This window comes from Cervus elaphus, chromosome 21 (genome assembly GCF_910594005.1).
Source record: "Cervus elaphus chromosome 21, mCerEla1.1, whole genome shotgun sequence".
Classification (NCBI taxonomy): domain Eukaryota; kingdom Metazoa; phylum Chordata; class Mammalia; order Artiodactyla; family Cervidae; genus Cervus; species Cervus elaphus.
The window spans coordinates 12,447,508-12,465,780 of NC_057835.1; the positions used below are offsets into that span (position 1 = coordinate 12,447,508).

The window sequence follows — 18,273 nt, forward strand, 5'->3', positions numbered from 1 at the left end:
TGTGAGTAAGTTCTGGTTCATAGGATAGGAAAGCAAAGACTGTGTGAAACTCTTTCTTCCTGCTGATTGAATGCAATGAGAATGGGGCTGGTGGAACTGGAGCTGCCATATTGGAGCATGAGAAGGAAGCTTGACCTTGAGAATGACAGAACAATGAGACAGAAGAAGACCGAGTTCTGATTACTGTGGCCATACAAGCCCTGGACCATCTATTCAAATTTTTATGGGAAAGATAATTAAATTTAAATTTCTGCATTAAGTTGTTATTACTTTGGGGCTATGTGTTACAGCAGCCAAACAGATATATTAACAAATGTAATTGCTATGTTCTGCTGTCCCATCCTCGCCGCTAAGTTTTTTGAAGTGTTTTGTAGTCCTGGCTGGACACCATGAGACTTCTTCTTAGGGGCAAGGAGGGCTTTGAACCCCCATTCTATGCTGCAAGAACTCGATGCTCAGAGACATTACTGACTTGCCCCAGGTCGCACAGGTGGTTAGCAACAAAACCAGGACAAGACTTCAGGCTTCTTTACACTATACTGATTGCATTTATCCTGTCATCATTTGGCTTACAGCAATGCAATCAGCCAAATGTTAGATAGGAGAACCAAACCTGTAGCCCAAACCCATTGGCTTGGTAACTTCATGGGACAGCTCTGCATCCCTGGATTTGAACAAAGGCTCAAGAAACCCCTGAGTCTGTGCACTCTTGTGACTTTTCTGATCCACTTTCTTCACACATTACCTTCTTAAGACCATTACACATCCTTGATCACTCAGCAAGAACAGGGAGGATGTTGAGCATATGTGCCTATGCCATATCACATGGAATTTCCTTGGAAGGAAAGTTATGGCCAACCTAGACAGCATATTAAAAGGCAAAGACATTTCTTTGCCAACAAAGGTCCATCTACTCAAGGCTATTGTGTTTCCAGTAGTCCTATGTGGATGTAAGAGTTGAACTATAAAGAAAGCAGAGCACCAAAGAATTGATGCTTTTGAACTGTGGTGTTGGAGAAGATTCTTGAGAGTCCCTTGGACTGCAAGGAGATCCAACCAGTCCATCCTAAAAGAGATCAGTCCTGAGTGTTCATTGGAAGGACTGATGTTGAAGCTGAAACTCCAGTACTTTGGCCACCTGATGCGAAGAGCTGACTCATTTGAAAAGACCCTAATGCTGGGAAAGACTGAGGGCAGGAGGTGAAGGGGATGACAGAGGATGAGATGGTTGGGTGGCATCACCAACGCAATGGACAGGAGTTTGAGTGAACTCCGGGAGTTGGTGATGGACAGGGCCTGGTGTGCTGCAGTCCATGGGGTCGCAAAGAGTTGGACACGACTGAGCGACTGAACTGAACTGAATATCACATGAAAATATGAAGGGAGAAGTTCATAGACACTGACCAGTGAGCCAAGTACTTTACAGAGGTTAGTTTGTTGATTTTATTTCGTTTACTGTGTTGCAGGCTTCCTTTGTGTCGGTTCCATTCTATCTTCTGTCTGCAACAAGGAAATGAAATTATAAGAAGTGATATGACAGGACCCCCCAGCCATGAGTGAAGGTAGGGTTCCAATATAAGAACTCTTCCTGTTGACTTTAGACATTATGTTCTTTCTACTCCAAAGTATGGCCAGACCTTTTATTGCCTAAAATTTAATTCCTAAGGGACTTCCCTGATGGCTCTATGCTGCGCTTAGTTGCGTCTGACTCTGCAACCCCACGGACGGCAGCCCGCTGGACTCCTCTATTCATGGGGTTTTCCAGGCAAGAATACTGAAGTGGGTTGCCATTTCCTTCTCCAGGACATCTTCCCAACCCAGGGATCAAAACTGTGTCTCTTGAGTCTTCCGTATTGGCAGGCAGATTCGTTATCACTGCCCTCATGGCTCAATGGTAAAGCACCCACCTGCCAATGCAGAAGACACGTGTTCGATTCCTGATCTGGGAAGATTCCGGTTGCCACAGAGCAACAAGCATGTGCGCCACATATACTGAGCCTGTGCTCTAGATCCTGGAGTGGAAACTACTGAAGCCCGCAAGCCTGTGCTTCACAACACAGAAGCCACCACAACGAGAAGCCTGCGCACCACAGCTAGAGAGTAGCCCCAGCACTCTAACTAGAGAAAAGCCCGTGCAGCGACAAAGATCTAGCACAGCCAAAGATAAATTAAATTACAAAATTTTCATTCCTACAGATTTCAATGATTAAATCTACCTTTTATTTTGCAACTGAATTATACTGTATCTTACAGTGAAATTTATTTGTTATGATCCCACTTTGAGATGACCGAGTCAAACAGGCTCCCTTGGAATGTCAGGAGGGGAAAAGCTTCTAAAGAGTGTGTTCTTTCAGCCTGTTTTTCTCAATGTTGTCTTTTCCAGAAAGAGAGAGAAAGAGAAAGAAATAGGAGGAGAGAGAGCAAGTTGGAGGCTCCCATGGGAATGTGATGGCTTAAGAGAAAGGGACCTTTCCAGGATAAACAAGTCAGCATTTATAGAGGAAGTGATTTTTTCCATTGGTTGAGGATAGGCTGCCCACTTGCTTAGCCGTTTACTTTTCCCAAATGAGTCCTCAACCCCACCTAAACGCTCTCCTCTCCTAACTCCTGACACTCCTAACTGTGCCCCTGTTGTCAGCACTGAGTTTTTACACCATCCCAAAGCTGTTTGTCAGAGGATGAGGCTCACTGCTGAGAAACACCCCACACAGCCCTGGGGAGTAACCATCTTCAGGTCAGAGTCGTGTCCATTCCTCTTTGTACCCTCAAAGCCATGCTCATTTCTAGACCAATGGTATATGCTCTATATATGAGCATATATGAGTATCAGGAGCCCCAGGTAGATAACTTTGACCTCCTTTCTCAAGGCAACCTTGGTAAGTCTCATCTGTCCTTTAAGGAAGTAGACCAGATGGTCTAGGAGTCAAAACCGAGACCAGAGGACTTCCCTGGTGGCCCAGTGGCTCAGACTCCATGCTCCCAATGCAGGAGGCCTACGTTCAATCCCTGGTTGGGGAGCCAGATCCTGCATGCCGCAACAAAGATTCAGCAAAGCCAAATAAATAAATAAAATAAACATTAAAAAAAAAAAAACCCAAATATGAAAACTGACACCAGGAAGTAGACGTTTCATGAAGTCAGATTATAACGCCATGTAAGAAAGAACTTGCGATATTCTCCAAAGACGAGAAGAAAGATATTGAGCTCCCTGCCACCAGATATGTTCAAGCAAATACTCGTAGAGCACTATTTCTATAAAGGTTATTTAGATATTCCTTCAATAAGTATTCACTGCCTCCAAACACTGGCTAAATAGGAGTGTGGACTTTGGATTATGACGGGGAGTGTTCCGGAGGTACAGTTGTCATTGTCTCCCGCTGTTATATTTGGCACATCATCTTTCAAGACCTCTCTTGCTTCATCTATAAAAGGAAGAAGGGTGGGGAGGTTTAAAAAGAACAGGAACTAGTCATCCCCACTGTGGCAATTTGCTAAAAATGAAAGCGTCATGGTGAGGGTATTTATACCAGATATCTATTACAGCAAGGTTTATATTATTTGAAAAACAACCAGAGGGGTTCCCTGGTGGCTCAGTGGTAAAGAATCCACCCATCAATGCAGGAGACATGGAATAAATCCCAGATCTGGGAAGATCCCACATGCCTCGGAGAAAGTAAGCCCATGCGCAGCAGCTATTGAGCCTCTGTTCTAGAGCCGGTGCTCCGAAACAAGAGGAGCCTCCACAATGAGAAGCCCCCACACCACACCTAGAGAGCAGCCCCCAACTAGAGAAAAGCCTGGACAGCAACAAGACCCAGCATGGCCAAAAATAAATAAATAAAGCTTTTTTTCTTTTCTTTTAAAATTAAGAAGAAGAAAAAAAAAAAAAAAAACAGCTAGAAACCTCCTCAGTATATCAACAGGAAAATTGTTAAATAAATTATGATATATCCATACTATAATTTAGTAGCCTAGTATGAAAAAGATTATGCTAGAGTTCTGTGTGCCCTGGCCTGGAAACTTGACCTTAATATAAATATTAAGCAATTACTATGTATGGCGTGCATAGTATTTTCTAAGCATACATCTTTGCTGTGATAGTGAACTTGTAGGAAGATGTGATTGCTAATACCACTCATGTCAAGAGGGGGAAAGGTAAGACAAATTATTAGTTATAATTATATCTAGGTCCATACAATAGAAAACTAAAAAAAAAAAAAGGAAAACAAACAAAAACCCATAAGCTTAAGTAAATAGGTTTCATGGCTCTTACAAAAAGAAGTTCAGAAATATATGGTCCAGAACTAACGTGGCAGTAGGTGCGTGGTTAATTCAGGCATCATCTTTTGTTTCATCACCCTTGACTAATGGCCTCTACCCCCAAGACCATCTGTGGTCCAAGATGGCAGCTGATGCTCCAGCCATCACATCTGGGCAGGAATACAGGAGAAGCTCTTTTAGGAATCTATCTCAGAAGTCCCACCAACCATACCTAATTGCAAAGAAGGCTGGGAAATGGAGTTTTTTAGCTGGCTATAGTAACTGTATGATATTTATTTTGTTGAACCCCAATAATATAAAACTTTATTACTAAGAAATGGAGACTGGATATTGGATAAACCAACTCATGGTCCCCATCACAAGAGGATTATCCACTTTTTTTTCTTAAGTAGACTTTTGTATTCTCTAGCTAAATATAATGAGAATTCACTGTTTTACAATTTAAAAGAATCCAAGTGGGAAAGATTTTTTTAAAGGAGAAGAGAGGAACTAACTTATCTTAGAATATACCATGAGCCCGCCAGCCTTTCATGTCACCTCATTTCATCTTCAGTCATCCCAAAGGGGACAGGAGGACTCCTCTTCCTCTTTGGCAAGAGGAGGAGTCCAGGGTGGAGAGAGGTGGCACAAATTTCCAAAAAAGTCTCACTGTCCCCAAGTGGCAGAGCCAAGATGGGAGAACAGGAGTGTGTGATTCCCAAGTCTGTGCTGCATAATCTAAGACCATTTTAGGAGGGGGGAAAACCCCCAGCACAGCTTGTGTATGAATCTAGAACCCTAGATTTGAGAGGGGCTGTATTCCCTAGTCAAATCATTAGGCGAAGAATAAGACTGAGTTCTGACCTTTCTTTAACTTCCAGATCTCTGATGGGTGTTATCTAGTGACCACGGCTTACTTCACCAACCTCTAGGACATATTCAATTCCTGGCAACATAAATCTTTTTTCTCTTCTTTTTTGTTCCTTTTGTTAATTTTTCACACAAACATCTAGACAAACACACAGAGGTGAAAAATAAAGAGCACATTTTCATTTTTTTCCCGTTTCCTAACAAGTCCTTAAGAGTGAGAAGGATAAGACCAGAGCCTTACATAAACACTGGGCTCCTCTTGGATTTTTGTTGACATGAATTTATGAGGGAATCATGGAGGTGAATCTACAGAATAATATTATTCCAGCCAAGATGCTGTCTGCTGCCTGCTGGGTGGGAAAACACGAGCCCCAGGGGGCATTTTCCTTGAAGCACTTTCAATTTTAGACAGGACAGAAACAAGCGCAAAAAGAAGACATTGTATTCCTCCATCCTGTCCTAACTTGGGGTTCAAATCTTGGACTCTTGATCCCACCAGAGGTAGAGTTTTGTCCCTGAAATAAAAGCTCTTCCCAGAGAAAGATGAACTGTCCGCCATGGAGTCTTTTTCATGGTGGGTTCTGGTTTTCTCCCTATAAATCGCAGGAAGGGACTAGCCCTGCCCTCTGGAAGCACAGAGAATGAGCTGGAGCTTTCTCTTCTGGAAGGTCTGTTGAATACTGGTACACGCCTGGCGTTTCTGCCAAAGCGCGTCTACACTTGCCGGGGGGTGTGGTGGAGAGTCAGCTGGACCTGGGGAGGAACCCCAGCTTCACTCCTCACTCGCGCTAGAAACTCAAGCTGATCCCTCAGCTCTTCTGACTCAATTTCCTCACCTGTAAAATCTTGATAATGAAGTTGAAAGTGCATTAGTCTTTCAGTCCTATCCGATTCTTTACGACCCCGTGGATTATAGCCCACCAGACTCCTCTGCCCTTGGGATTCTCCAGGCAAGAATACTGGAGAGTCGACAATACTACTGAGTTGCCAATGCCCTTCTCCAGGGGATCTTCCCAACCCAGGGATAGAACTCTGGTCTTCTGCCCTACAGGCAGCTTCCTTACTGTCTGAGCCACTGGGGAAGTCTGATAATATATAAGTTGGGTCTTTGCTTTTCCTCTCCCTGTCCTTCAACAGCTGGGGAAGTTATCCTTCTCATCTCTGGGCTAATCTAACATTGCTAGAAAAATTCAGAAAAAAATCCAACAAAGATTGTTCTATGTGTACCATGTAAGACTGTGCCCTTAGCCACTGAAAAAATCCTTTGAAGCCTGGCTCAGAGACTGAGAGGCAGCAAGTGAGAACATGTGATAAAACACCCCTAAACCCCAAAGTCCAGGTTCAAATCCAACTCCATCACCTACTTGTTATGTGACTTATAGCAGATAACCTGACTTTTCTGTGCCATAATTCCTTCATCTATAAATGGGAATAATGATAGCGATGTCCTCATCAATGAATTAATTCAAGCAAAGTGCTTAGAATAGCCTAGTAATATAGGCTCAATAGACACTGACAATTGACTATTGTTATTGCTATTCCTGGGGCTTCCCAGGAGGCTCCTTGGTAAAGAACCTGCCTGCCAATGCAGGAGACACAGGTTCTATCTTTGGGTCAGGATGATCCTCTGGAAAAGGAAATAGCATGGCAACTCACTGGAAAAGGCAGGGCAATTCACTCCAGTATTCTTGCCTGGAGAATTCCATGGACAACAGAGCCTGGGGGGCTACAGTCCATGGGGTCGCAAAAGAGTCAGACACAACTGAGCAACTAAACAGCAGTAACAACAAATTATTATTCCCACAGCTGCTCTGGGGAGGTTAGGGCCTCACCTCATCACATTCCCTCCAGATGGTAGCTACGTCTATAAGAGTTGCTTTTTCCTGCAACCAATGCCCAGAGAGACCATTCCTGCTGTGCTGCATCGAGTTCTCAGTTTCATGCTCCCTGGTCCCTGACCCCGCCCCTGTGGAGCTCAGAAGATGGAATTCTAATGAACCAATGGTGAATCAGAAAACAACTTTTTTGAGACCAGCAAATGCTGCCAGGATCCAGCCTTCATCTCCCGGCTATGCTTATGGTGCTACCTTAGAGTCAAACAAAACATCAATTAGAGGAGGCAACAACCACTTTCTCAGTGGGAAAGATGTTATCCGGCTGGATCCAAGGTCCCTCAGGATGCATGGACTTGGTGAATGTATCCAGCATCCATCAATTCTGGGCCAGGCACAGCTTTCTTCCAAGCAGATCTGGTTTATTGAGCTTCTCCTATATACCAGGTCTTATGTGAGCCTCTTTATATATTCAATCCTTTCGACAGCCTGGGCTCAGTGTTCCAGTTATCGGGCACATGCAGCCCTTGAGTAGCACACTGGCAAAGCTGGTAGGTTCTGGAGTTGTTCTGCTTGGCTGAATTATGACTCCACCTCTGACTGATTTGGTGATCAGGGCAACTCCCTCTCTTCAGTTTCACCTTTCTCATTGGTGAAATGGAGGTCATATTGGTGCCTGGGAGTGTGAAATAAGAAAGTCTACATAGAATGCTTGGCATACACAGTGTATTCAATAGCATCAATGAATGCCAGCTCCCAGAAGCCAGGGTGGCCTGGGCCCTGGGGATAGAAGTGATAGAGGCAAGGTGCCCAGCTCTGAGCTGAGTGTGATCTGGAGAAAGATGGGAAAGTGAGCCTGGATAATTGGGCGTCTTGTCTTCCTTTCATGGAGGAGGCTGTGGAGGCCTCAAAAGGCTCACTGACTTGCCCAAGACCCCCCACAATACCAGGTGGAGGTCCAAGGATTCCCTCTGGGGTGCTTTATGCTGACCTGGTCTGGTCTCCCCATCGCACATATTCTCCACCCTCTAACCCCATCCCTCACCCCAGAAGGGGTATCACACTTGCAGAATCCCACTGGGGAGAACCTGCCTGGTTGGTCTGCTTCCCTGGGTTACCGTCTTTGGGTCTGGATGAGACCTCAGGGCGAGCTTGAGGACAGGCATGGCCTCGGCCCTGGTGGATCGCTCTTTATCCAGAGGCCTTTTGTTTTGCATGCTCCATTGTTGGGGTGGGGCTGTGGAGGAGGCTGATAGGAGTCAGCTCGGCGGCCCTGGGTGGAAGTCAAAGGAATGTAGGGAAGTTTTCGATGGGTGATCTGCCTGGGCCACAGCAGCCCCTCCCCAACCCCTTCACAAGGATTTGTGGCCCCTGAGTTACCCAGGGAGGCCTGGCGCCTGGGTTTTGGACAGACACCCAGAAAGGAGGGGGGATGGAGCTGACGTTGTGGCTCCTACACACTCCTTTGGAGTTCACCAGTCAGCGAGTGCAGCAGCTCTCCCGTGGAAATGTCCTTGCATCTGGCCTCCTTCTGCCCTCTGGTCCTCTGCAGCTTTGGGCTTTGGCGACTCATCTCTCCTCCCACCCCCTGCACTGCTTCCATCCAGGCTGGGCCAGGGGGTGGAGCATTTCCAAGAAGGAGTTAATTCCAGCACCAGCACTCTTAATTTCTAGGAGTGTGGAGCCTTGGTCCCGTTACCTAATTGCTCTGCTTTAGGGGCCACATCTATAAAATGGAAGCCTCACCCAGAAACATGCTTCTGAGGGTGAAGAAATGTGAACAGCTGGAATCTATTCCCAAGCAGTGGCCTAAGGGCTTCCACAGAAGGAACTCATTTCATCCAGACCACACACTCCAGGGTCTGTGTGTTGCCACCTTGTTTTACGGGAGCAAAGCCCTGGGGAGCCTGGGAGAATTTCAGTATCCATGGAGTGGAAATAAAAAAAAGAATGAAGAAGCTGGGAGCTCAATGGGGCAGTGCAGGTGCTGAGTCTGGGTCCTAACTTGAGATGGGAGGCAGGAGAGCAGCTAGATTGGGGTTCACATTCAACCACTGCAGCTAGAAGGACACTAAGATCTTGATGCCACAAGCTCGGCCTCTGTACGCTGGTGCTGAGTCAAATCTTGGAGACAGAGTTTCGGGTGAAACAGAAAAGAATTTATTGCTTTGAAGCAAAAGGGGACACAATGAGCTCCTGTCCTGAAAAACTGTGTGTCCTAACTCAGGAGGATTTGGTGAGGAGTTTTATAGCGATAGCTCACAGGTGGGAGGAGAAGGCAATGGCACCCCACTCCAGTACTCTTGCCTGGAAAATCCCATGGACGGAGGAACCTGGGAGGCTGCAGTTCATGGGGTCGCAAAGAGTCAGACACGACTGAGCGACTTCACTTTCATGCATTGGAGAAGGAAATGGCAACCCACTCCAGTGTTCTTTTTTTTTTTTTTTTTCACTCCAGTGTTCTTGCCTGGAGAAACCCAGGGACAGGGGAGCCTGGTGGGCTGCCGTCTATGGGGTGGCACAGAGTCAGACACGACTGAAGCGACTTAGCAGCAGCAGCAGCAAGCGTGGGATCATTGATGAGATTAGAGTGTGTGCAGGACCTGAGCTCTTTTAATCTGGCATCAAGTAATCTCTCTTTTTAAGACAGTTTTTATTCAATATTATGTTTTAGTTTTGGCTGCTCAGGGGCTTCACTGCTGCACGTGCACCGTCTCCAGTAGCAGCGCGTGGGGACTGCCTTCCGGTTGCAGGGCACCTGCTTCTCACTGCCGTGGCCTCTCCTTTGGCTGAGCACAGGCTCCAGGGCTCATGGGCTTCAGTTGTTGCAGCATGTGGGCTTAGTGGGATCTTTCTGGACCAAGGATCAAACCAGAATCTCCTGCATTGGCAGGTGGACTCAACCACCAGGGAAGTCCCTCTTAGGTGATCTCTAGATGAACTTCTCTGGTTCCTTTAAGCTGGCCTCATGTGGTCCTCTCTGGAATGAAGAATGCTGACGCCTTCTGTCTGTTGGGTTTATTTCTGTAGAAGAGTTCAAAGATATTGTTCTGTGTGTCTCTGAAGGGGAACCAGAACTCTGCTGCAAGATCATACTATTGTTGCTAGGCTGCCCCTCCCTGGTCTCCACATCCCCTCCCTTCACCCACGAGCAGCTATTGGAACCTGCTCCTTGGAACTCAAGGAAGGTCATGGAGGCTGAACAGAAAAGCTCCCTGGCCTAGGAGCCCCACTGGGTTTCAATTCTGGCCAAAAAACGGAGCCTTGAAGGGTTTCAAGATGAGTGGTGACACAATCCACCAAGTATGGCCAAGGATGCCCAACTCAGGGGGTGGGGGAGCCGGTGTGAGAATTCATGCCAAACCCCCAGAATGGCGCCCCAGCCTCGGTCAGTGCTTCCTAGAGGTCAGGCCTCCCTCTGTGGGCACACTATCTTCTCAAGTCCATCAACGAAGGAGAAAGGCCCCCCTTCCTCTTAGAAGCCCCAGGTGTTCCTGGCCTGGGGAGAGGTGAGCAACGCTCTGGAAGTCTCGAAGCTCAGGGAGGCGCCTGCCCCAGGCCGGAGCCTGTGGGAAGAGACGGAGAACAGAAACAGCCTGGGGAAACAAACCCACAAACAAACCTACAAACAAGGGCTGCATTTGTTATGAAGGAGAAAGGACCCATTCAGCTCCGGGCCCTGGGCGCCCCGTGCTTCCTCCAGGCTGGAGCTCCGCGCAGGGCTCACAGCGGCCCTGGGGCCTGGCTTCCCTAACGCCACCTGTGACCCCTGGCTGCAGCGCGCGGTGGGGTCTGCTGCTGAGGCCTGACACTTCCTGGAGTTCAGGGGGGTGGAGGCAGCTGCCTTCTCCCCACACACTCCTGGGTGGACTCAGCTGAGAGGCTGAGGGACCACGGTCCAGCTGCACAGGCCAGGGTGGGGTCTCGCTTTCACTTCCTCTTTCCTCTGCTCTGCTCTGCTCTTTCATCATCTCCGAAACTCCAGGGGTAAACAGGAAGCTCTGGGGCAAACGGTAGAATTATTCCTGCCATCTTAGGGTAGGGGAAAAGGAAAGTGATATTTATTGAGCACCTACTATGTGCCAGGCACTCAGCTAAGTCATCATCTACTAGTCTTGGCAGAAAAGGAACTGGAGTTCAGAGGACTGAAGAGGACTGACTGACAACCTGTTCTCTTTCCACATAATCCACCCCACAGGGCTGTGATGGTGTGAGCCAGGGTGAAGACGAAAGGCTGGGATGAGTGAGTTAGTAGCCAACACACAGTAGGCTGGGCCCCATCTCTAGTCCCTATGGCACGCGCCAAAGACGTGTATACAGTGAAAGGAAAGAATGGTTGCTTTAACTGGCTCATTTCTTTCATTCAACAAATACTTACTGAGCACCTACTATGTGCCAGAAACTGTGTAGTGATTAGAACACCTCAGGGGCAGAGACAGAAATGTGAAAATGTCCCTACCCTCTATAGTTTATCCACTGTGTAATATCAGGGAAGGGTACTCTTGACATGCATTTATCCAACACAAATGTGTTGAGGGCCTGCTACATAAAAGTTTCTGTTCTCTGTACTGTGTTCTTCCACCGGATGTTGTCAGGCTAGAAAGCCATGGTGCCTTGAGCCACATGGCAACTTCATGAGGACTTGAGAAAAAGTGTCTTGTCCTCCGATACCTGTCAGAAAAACTGTCAGAGTGTGCACTCAGTTGCTCAGTCGTGTCCAGCTCATTGCGACCCCACAGACTGTAGCCCGCCAGGCTCCTCTGTCCATGGGATTCTCCAAGCAAGAACCCTGGAGGGGATGTCCATTCCCTTCTCCCAGGGGATCTTCTCAACCCAGGGATTGAATCCATCTCCTGCATTGCAGGTGGACTCTTTACCATCTGAACCACTAGAGAAGCCCTAAAATTGTCCTAATCAACACGCAAGTCATTAGTAACAGTGATGTGAACAGTGCCCCCTAGAGGCGTGCAGTGAGTAAGTGGACAAGTAGGCCAGTACCCAGTGGGGCTGCTGGGGAGCCACCTGAGAGATGCTCCAACCCTAAGGAGGTCCCTCTAGGTCTCCTCCTCCACACCCAGTGGAATAGCTCTGCCGTTGCCATGGTAGAGCTGGCAATGAGGTATTGGTAGAGCCAATACCATGCCAGCAAAAATAGGAATTATCATTAACAAAAATTAGAGCTAACATTTACTAAAGACTCAGTAATAGTCCAGAAACGGTGCTAAACATTCCTGATTTCATTCAGTCCTCCCAGCATTCTATAAGTCAGTCATGGGCTGAATTTTGTCCCTCCCAGATTCGTATGTTGAAATCTCAACCTCCAGAACCTCAGAATGTGACAATATTTGGCTATAGGACATTTAACGTGTGATTAAACTGAAAAGAGGCCATTAGGGTGGATTCAAATCTCACATGACTGATGTCCTTGTAAGTAGAAGAGATTAGGACACAGACAGGCACAGAGGGAATACCACAGAGACTCTAGGAGAAGACAGCATCAACGAGCCAAAGAGAGAGAACTCAGAAGAACACCCAGCCGACACCTCGGTTTTAGACTTACAACCTCCAGAATCATAAGAAAATAAAGTTGTGTTTAAACCGCCTAGTCTACAGCATTCCTAAAAGACTCATACAGTTAGACACTATTTACCCATCTTACCAATACACTAGCTGAGTCTCAGAGAGGTTATGTAACCTGTCCAAGATCACACAGCCAAGAGGGAGAAATGGGGTTGGAACTCATATCTGTTTGATTTGAAGCTCATGTGCTTTCCACTGTACTGGGCAGATTTTCCTTCTTTGGTTCTTTTTTGGGCCTTTCCAAGATGCATTTTTTAACTTTGTCTCTGCAAGCTGAGTGTGTCGGGAAGGGACATGGCACCAAACCCGCCCTGCACTCACGTGCTCTTACCCTGAGCAGAGCCTGCAAAACCTGCACAGTGGGCTCTCCACTCCTCGGGCACTGCCCCTGCAGCTGTGGCAAGCTAAAGGAATTGTCTGTGCGTGCTATTTTGTCCTCTACATCGTCTTGGTCTTTGGAGGCAGTGACCTTTGGAGAAAGAAAGAAAAATGCAAAGTATTCCAAAAACAGTGAGTTATCTGAAAAGTCAACTCTAGACCAAGGGGCAGCAGGTTTTATGTGTGAAGAGTCAAATAGTAAATATTTCAGGCTTTGCCTGTCGCATCGTCTCCATGGCAACTACTCAACTTTGCCTCAGTAACTTGAAGCTAGAACAAAGACAGTATATAAATGAAGGAGCATGGTCGTGTTCCAATAAAACTTTATTTATAGATACTAAAATTTGAATTTTGCATCATTTTCCCCTGTCCTGAAAAAGTTATTCTTTTTTTTTCTACCTAAAAATGTAAATGCCACCCTTAGCTGGCGGGCCCTATGAACACAGGCACTGGGCCGGATTTTGCCTGTGGGTGGTAGTTTACCAGCCTTTGGGACAGATAATTGTATTGAAAGTTTTGGGGAAGCAATGTTAGGCTGCTAGAGCTGGGAGGGCCTGGGGACTAAGGCAGTGCTCTTCTGGTTTATAGATGGGGACGCTGAGGCTCAGTGAGTGAAGTAACTTCAGGACCCTGAGTTCCTGGGGCACGTGGCTCCATCACCAGGCTCCAGACCTAAGCTCTCTACCCTCCCTGAGGACACCCTCATGAGAGAAACGATGTTTCTTTCCAAAATACGCTCCTGCCCCAGGGTCTGCTCTCTCAATGTTGGCAAAGTTTCAAGACCAATTGAAATCTCTGTGAGTTAGAACAGAAGGATGTCTAGAACTGTGGGAGGCACGTGGTGATGGCGGTGGGCTGATTCATGATGGTAACACCTTGCTCACTCTGGGTAAACTCTCAGCCCGCGCTGGGGGCTCTGCGCAGCGCTCTGTGGGTATCACTGCATTATCTCCATGGATCCTCAACCCGGGAGGGAAATGCTGTTATTGCGCCGTTTTACAGATAAGGTGATCAAAACCCAGAGAGGTTGATTCATGTCACCAAAGACACACAGCTAGCTAGTGGCAACCTCAGGCCTCCAACTCAGGCCCGAGTGGCTTTATTGCTAGGTGGTCAGTGCTGACATGAGAAGTGGGCCCCTGCCCTGCTGACTGCTCCCCTACCTCCCGGGACTTGGTAAGACAGCCCCACAGTCAGGGGAGTGCTGTCTCCCAGACACAGGGGAGTGCATTTCTGGTGTCTTCACAGGGATATTTCTTGGAGATGGTGGATACAGAGAACCCTGTCACCAAAATGCTCCTTGAGGCAAGAGCTGCTGCTGCTGCTGCTAAGTCCCTTCAGTCGTGTCCGACTCTGTGCGACCCCATAGATGGCAGCCCACCAGGCTCCCCCGTCCCTGGGATTCCCCAGGTAAGAACACTGGAGTGGGTTGCCATTTCCTTCTCCAATGCATGAAAGTGAAAAATGAAAGTGAAGTTGCTCAGTCAAGTCTGACTCCTAGCGACCCCATGGACTGCAGCCTAGCAAGCTCCTCCATCCATGGGATTTTCCAGGCAAGAGTGCTGGAGTGGGGTGCCATTGCCTTCTCTGTGAAGCAAGAGAAAGCCTTGTTTTTCTGTCACCAGAAACTCAGGTGACATCCTCACCACCCTCCTTCTCTGTTCTGTCCAGATCACTTTAAAATCAGTTCTGACAAACAGTTACATCGGAAAAGATAGGTATACAAGGATGTCTGCTGCTGGGTTGTATAGAAAGTGGTAACATGAAACTAACCCAGAGGTCAAAATAAGAGCTCAGTTTAATATATGATAGTCTATCCAAACGACAGAACATTGCACAGCTGTTAAAATGACCCTAAACAATATTTCTATTTACTGCTCTGGAGCAACGGTTACAGTAGATTACGAGATAAAACTGATTACAAAATCATGTGTGTGGAACGGTCTCTTTCCAGTGAAAAAAGTATGTATGTGAGCTATACGTGCCTGGAAAAATATCTGCAATTTTATACAGCAAAATATGATTACCGTTAGCTCAGGTTTGTTTAGTAACTCTTTATTCATTCACCCGACTAACATTTATTCAGTACCTACTATCACCGGCAAGCACTTGAAGTGTGGATCATTTTTAAAAAAAATATTTCAAAGTCAAGTTTCAAGCAGGAAAAGGGAGCATTACATTCATACATGTCACTTAATAGTCAAATTAACCCTGTAAGGAAAAACAAAAAGATTTTGCATGTGTGTCTGTGTGTGTATGTGTGAGCACAGAAAACCAAAGTCCAGAGAGAGAGTACCTGGCTTGAGGTCACTCACTAAGCAGTGATGTTGGTACATTTGAACAGGGTCCTGGCAGTTCTAGAACCCAGAGTGGTCCCACTGTTCCAGTCCACACCAAGGAGCACTAAGCGAGGAGACGGGCAGTCCTGAGCTGCTCCGTTGAGGGACTCTGCATCCATCAGGACCAGCCTGGCACTGCCTGCCTCTTTCCAACTCATCAAGTCCCTACTGGACCAAACTCCTAGAAGAGCTTCCAGTTTCCCCGTGGTGACCAGCCAGCTTCAAAGTGTCGGTGACTATCTCCAGGGCAAACAGGGGATCGGGGTGAGGTGGAGAGAAGCAGATGGGGACACCCAGATTACAAGATAAACCAAAAGACCTCCCACCAGTACTGCCCCCCACTTCTTCCCCAACTCAATGCCAGGTAGCAGTCATGCTCACCTGGCATTGAGCTGAGCTTAAGATGACTTCCCTGAGACCTGGGCTGCACTACCCAGGCACTTGAACTTAATGGATCATGTCCTCCTTTCCTAACAGCCCTCCTAGGTGAAATTCTTTCTCTAAAGCCCCTGGGTGAGAGCCTGGTCCATAGTGAGCTCCAAATGCATAGCCCTTATGATGGGCAGCCTCCGAACCTCATCCTCTCCTCTGATCCTCCCCTCCCACCACATTATATGCTTAGTCATTGTTTTATTGTCACTGAACTTTCATTCATTCATTGAATAGATGGTGTTCAAGCACCAAATGGCAACCCACTCCATTGTTCTTGCCTGGAGAATCCCGTGGACAGAGGATCCCGGTGGCTACAGTCCACGGGGTTGCAAAGAGTCAGACACGGCTGAAGCAACTTATTACTTACTATTAGTAAGTAGTACCATGTTCCTGGGGCTCTTTCAGGCACTGTGATTCCAGTGAACAAAACAGTCCCAAACTTCACTCCTCTCATGGAACTTACATTCCAATTGGAGGAGATAGGTTTTCAGCAAAATAAGTTTGTAGCTGACCCAGCGCTGAACATTATACTGTGATCAGTGTCACAGAGAATTGGGAAAGAAGGACAGGGCACAAGGAGTGTGGGTGGTTTGCAGTTTTAAAGAACTGGTTCCTTGAAGTATGCAGAATTTTTATTGCTACCCAATAAAGCTATGTTTACATGTTCTTCCGAGTTGATCATATGTCTGCCTTCTACAAACGCAGTCATGTCCTGCCTACTCCCCTGCGGGATCTCTGTCCCTCTCTTAAAGCTAGTGTTGGGGGAGCCCATGGAAGAGGCTGGGTGGAGACACCTTCCCTGGCGCCGTGTCTGGTTAAGACACTGTGACTTGGTGTGTTTGGCATCCTGGGTGGGTTGGGAGGCTGCCAAAGCAGCTTTGAGGAGTTAAACCATAAGCACAAGGTCCTGAGGCCACTGAGAGGCAGGGTCGTGTTGAAACTCTGGTTTGTTGGAGGGTAAACCCCCTGTCCCTGAGTTTCCTGTCCAGCTGTCCCCTAGGAGGGCTCTATTGCATGGTCTGTGGGCTCCCTCCCCAGTGGGCTCCTTCCAACAGGCCCAACTCTCCCCCAGCGTGTCTCTGCCTCTAATAATACCCTGTGCAGATGTGGCTGCCACCTGAGAGTCTTGACTTTGCTGTGTCCCCTGCTTTGGCCCAGTGCCTGTCTGATAAGCTGGTTTTGCAGCCAGACTCTGTAACTGTTTCTATGCCCTTTCTTCTCTGCATCACCCTTGGCGCTTAAGTCATCTCATACCTGGCTCTTTAGCAGTCTCATACCTGGGATCTGGAACCAGAGCTCATTCCCTGAAGTCCCCTCCCAGGCCTGGACCGGAACCATCTCCTAAAGTCCCCAGTAGCTGCGGCTCCTGGGCTCTATAGCACAGGCTCAATAGTTGTGGTGCATGGTGTTAATTGCTCCAAGGCATGTGGGATCTTCCCGGATCAGGGGTTGAACCTGTGTCTCCTGCATTGGCAGGTGGATTCTTCACCACTGAGCCACCAGGGAAGCCCTTTGTTTTCATAGCATTTAAGCTTCAGAATCCAGACTCCAACGTGCCTCCCAACTCTGCTGACTTCCAACCATAGGAAACTGGGTAAGGAACAAAACCTTTCTGTTTGCTAGTCTTAGAACTGGAGGAATGAGAGTCCCTCTTAGGGAGGTGGGTGGAATAAGGGAGGTAGTGGTGCAGCACTTAGATGTGGGCCTGTTGGATAAGCTACAGTTAAAGCCTAAAGTGGGAAGGGAACTGGCAGACCTTCAGGATATGTATGTTCTCTTGTCCTGGTTCTGCCACTTGTTGCTGTGTGACCTTGGGCAAGTCTCTTGGCCTCTCTGAATTTAAAGATGCAAAGTTCTTTGTGAAAGGTGTGAAATTATCCTGACCAAGTCACTCCCCACCAATACACACACACAAAGCTCTCCAACAGAACTATAATGTATGAAATATTCTAGTAGCCATGTTTTTTCCCCCTAATCTTGTTTATTTTTAATTGAAGAAAAATTGCTTCATGGTATTTTGTTGGCCTCTACCATACATCGACATGAGTCAGCCGTAGGTTTTACGCATGGTAGTATATAGGCTTCCATGTTCCAGTAACCATGTTTTAACAAGTGGAAAGAAGCAAATGAAATTAACTCAAAATTTAAATTTTTATTTAACCCAATATCCTCAACATGATTTCAGCATGTAATTAACGTAAAAAATATTGAGATCTTTTATATTCTGTTTTGAGTCTTTGAAATCTGGTGTGTATTTCACACTGTGTAGAATTCATCTCTATCCATAGGCTAAATTTTCATCTGAAGTACTTGATCTGTATTTAGATTTCATAAAATCTGCAGTCGGAAAAAGTAGGTTCACATACTCAACACATTCCAAACATGCTTCAAACTTTTCCACTATCTGCATTGAGTATATTGGATTTTAAATGTTAATTTTAACAAATTAAAATGACATCCAGTGAAAAACTCAGTTCTTTGGTTTCTCTGGTCACACTGCAAGTGCTCAAAAACCACATGAAAACTGTTATATGGGCAGTGCAGTCCCAGCACCTCATTCATTCATTCACTCATTCATTCAT

General features: G+C 46.9%; 1 long non-coding RNA gene across 1 annotated transcript; it reads left to right on the forward strand.

Moving 5' to 3' along the window:
* Positions 1-1,480: 1,480 nt before the first annotated feature.
* LOC122679548 lies at positions 1,481-16,270 on the forward strand. Its single transcript, XR_006336433.1, has 3 exons — positions 1,481-1,562; positions 14,169-14,330; positions 15,265-16,270. It is a non-coding gene; the product is annotated as an uncharacterized LOC122679548 (long non-coding RNA).
* Positions 16,271-18,273: the final 2,003 nt, after the last annotated feature.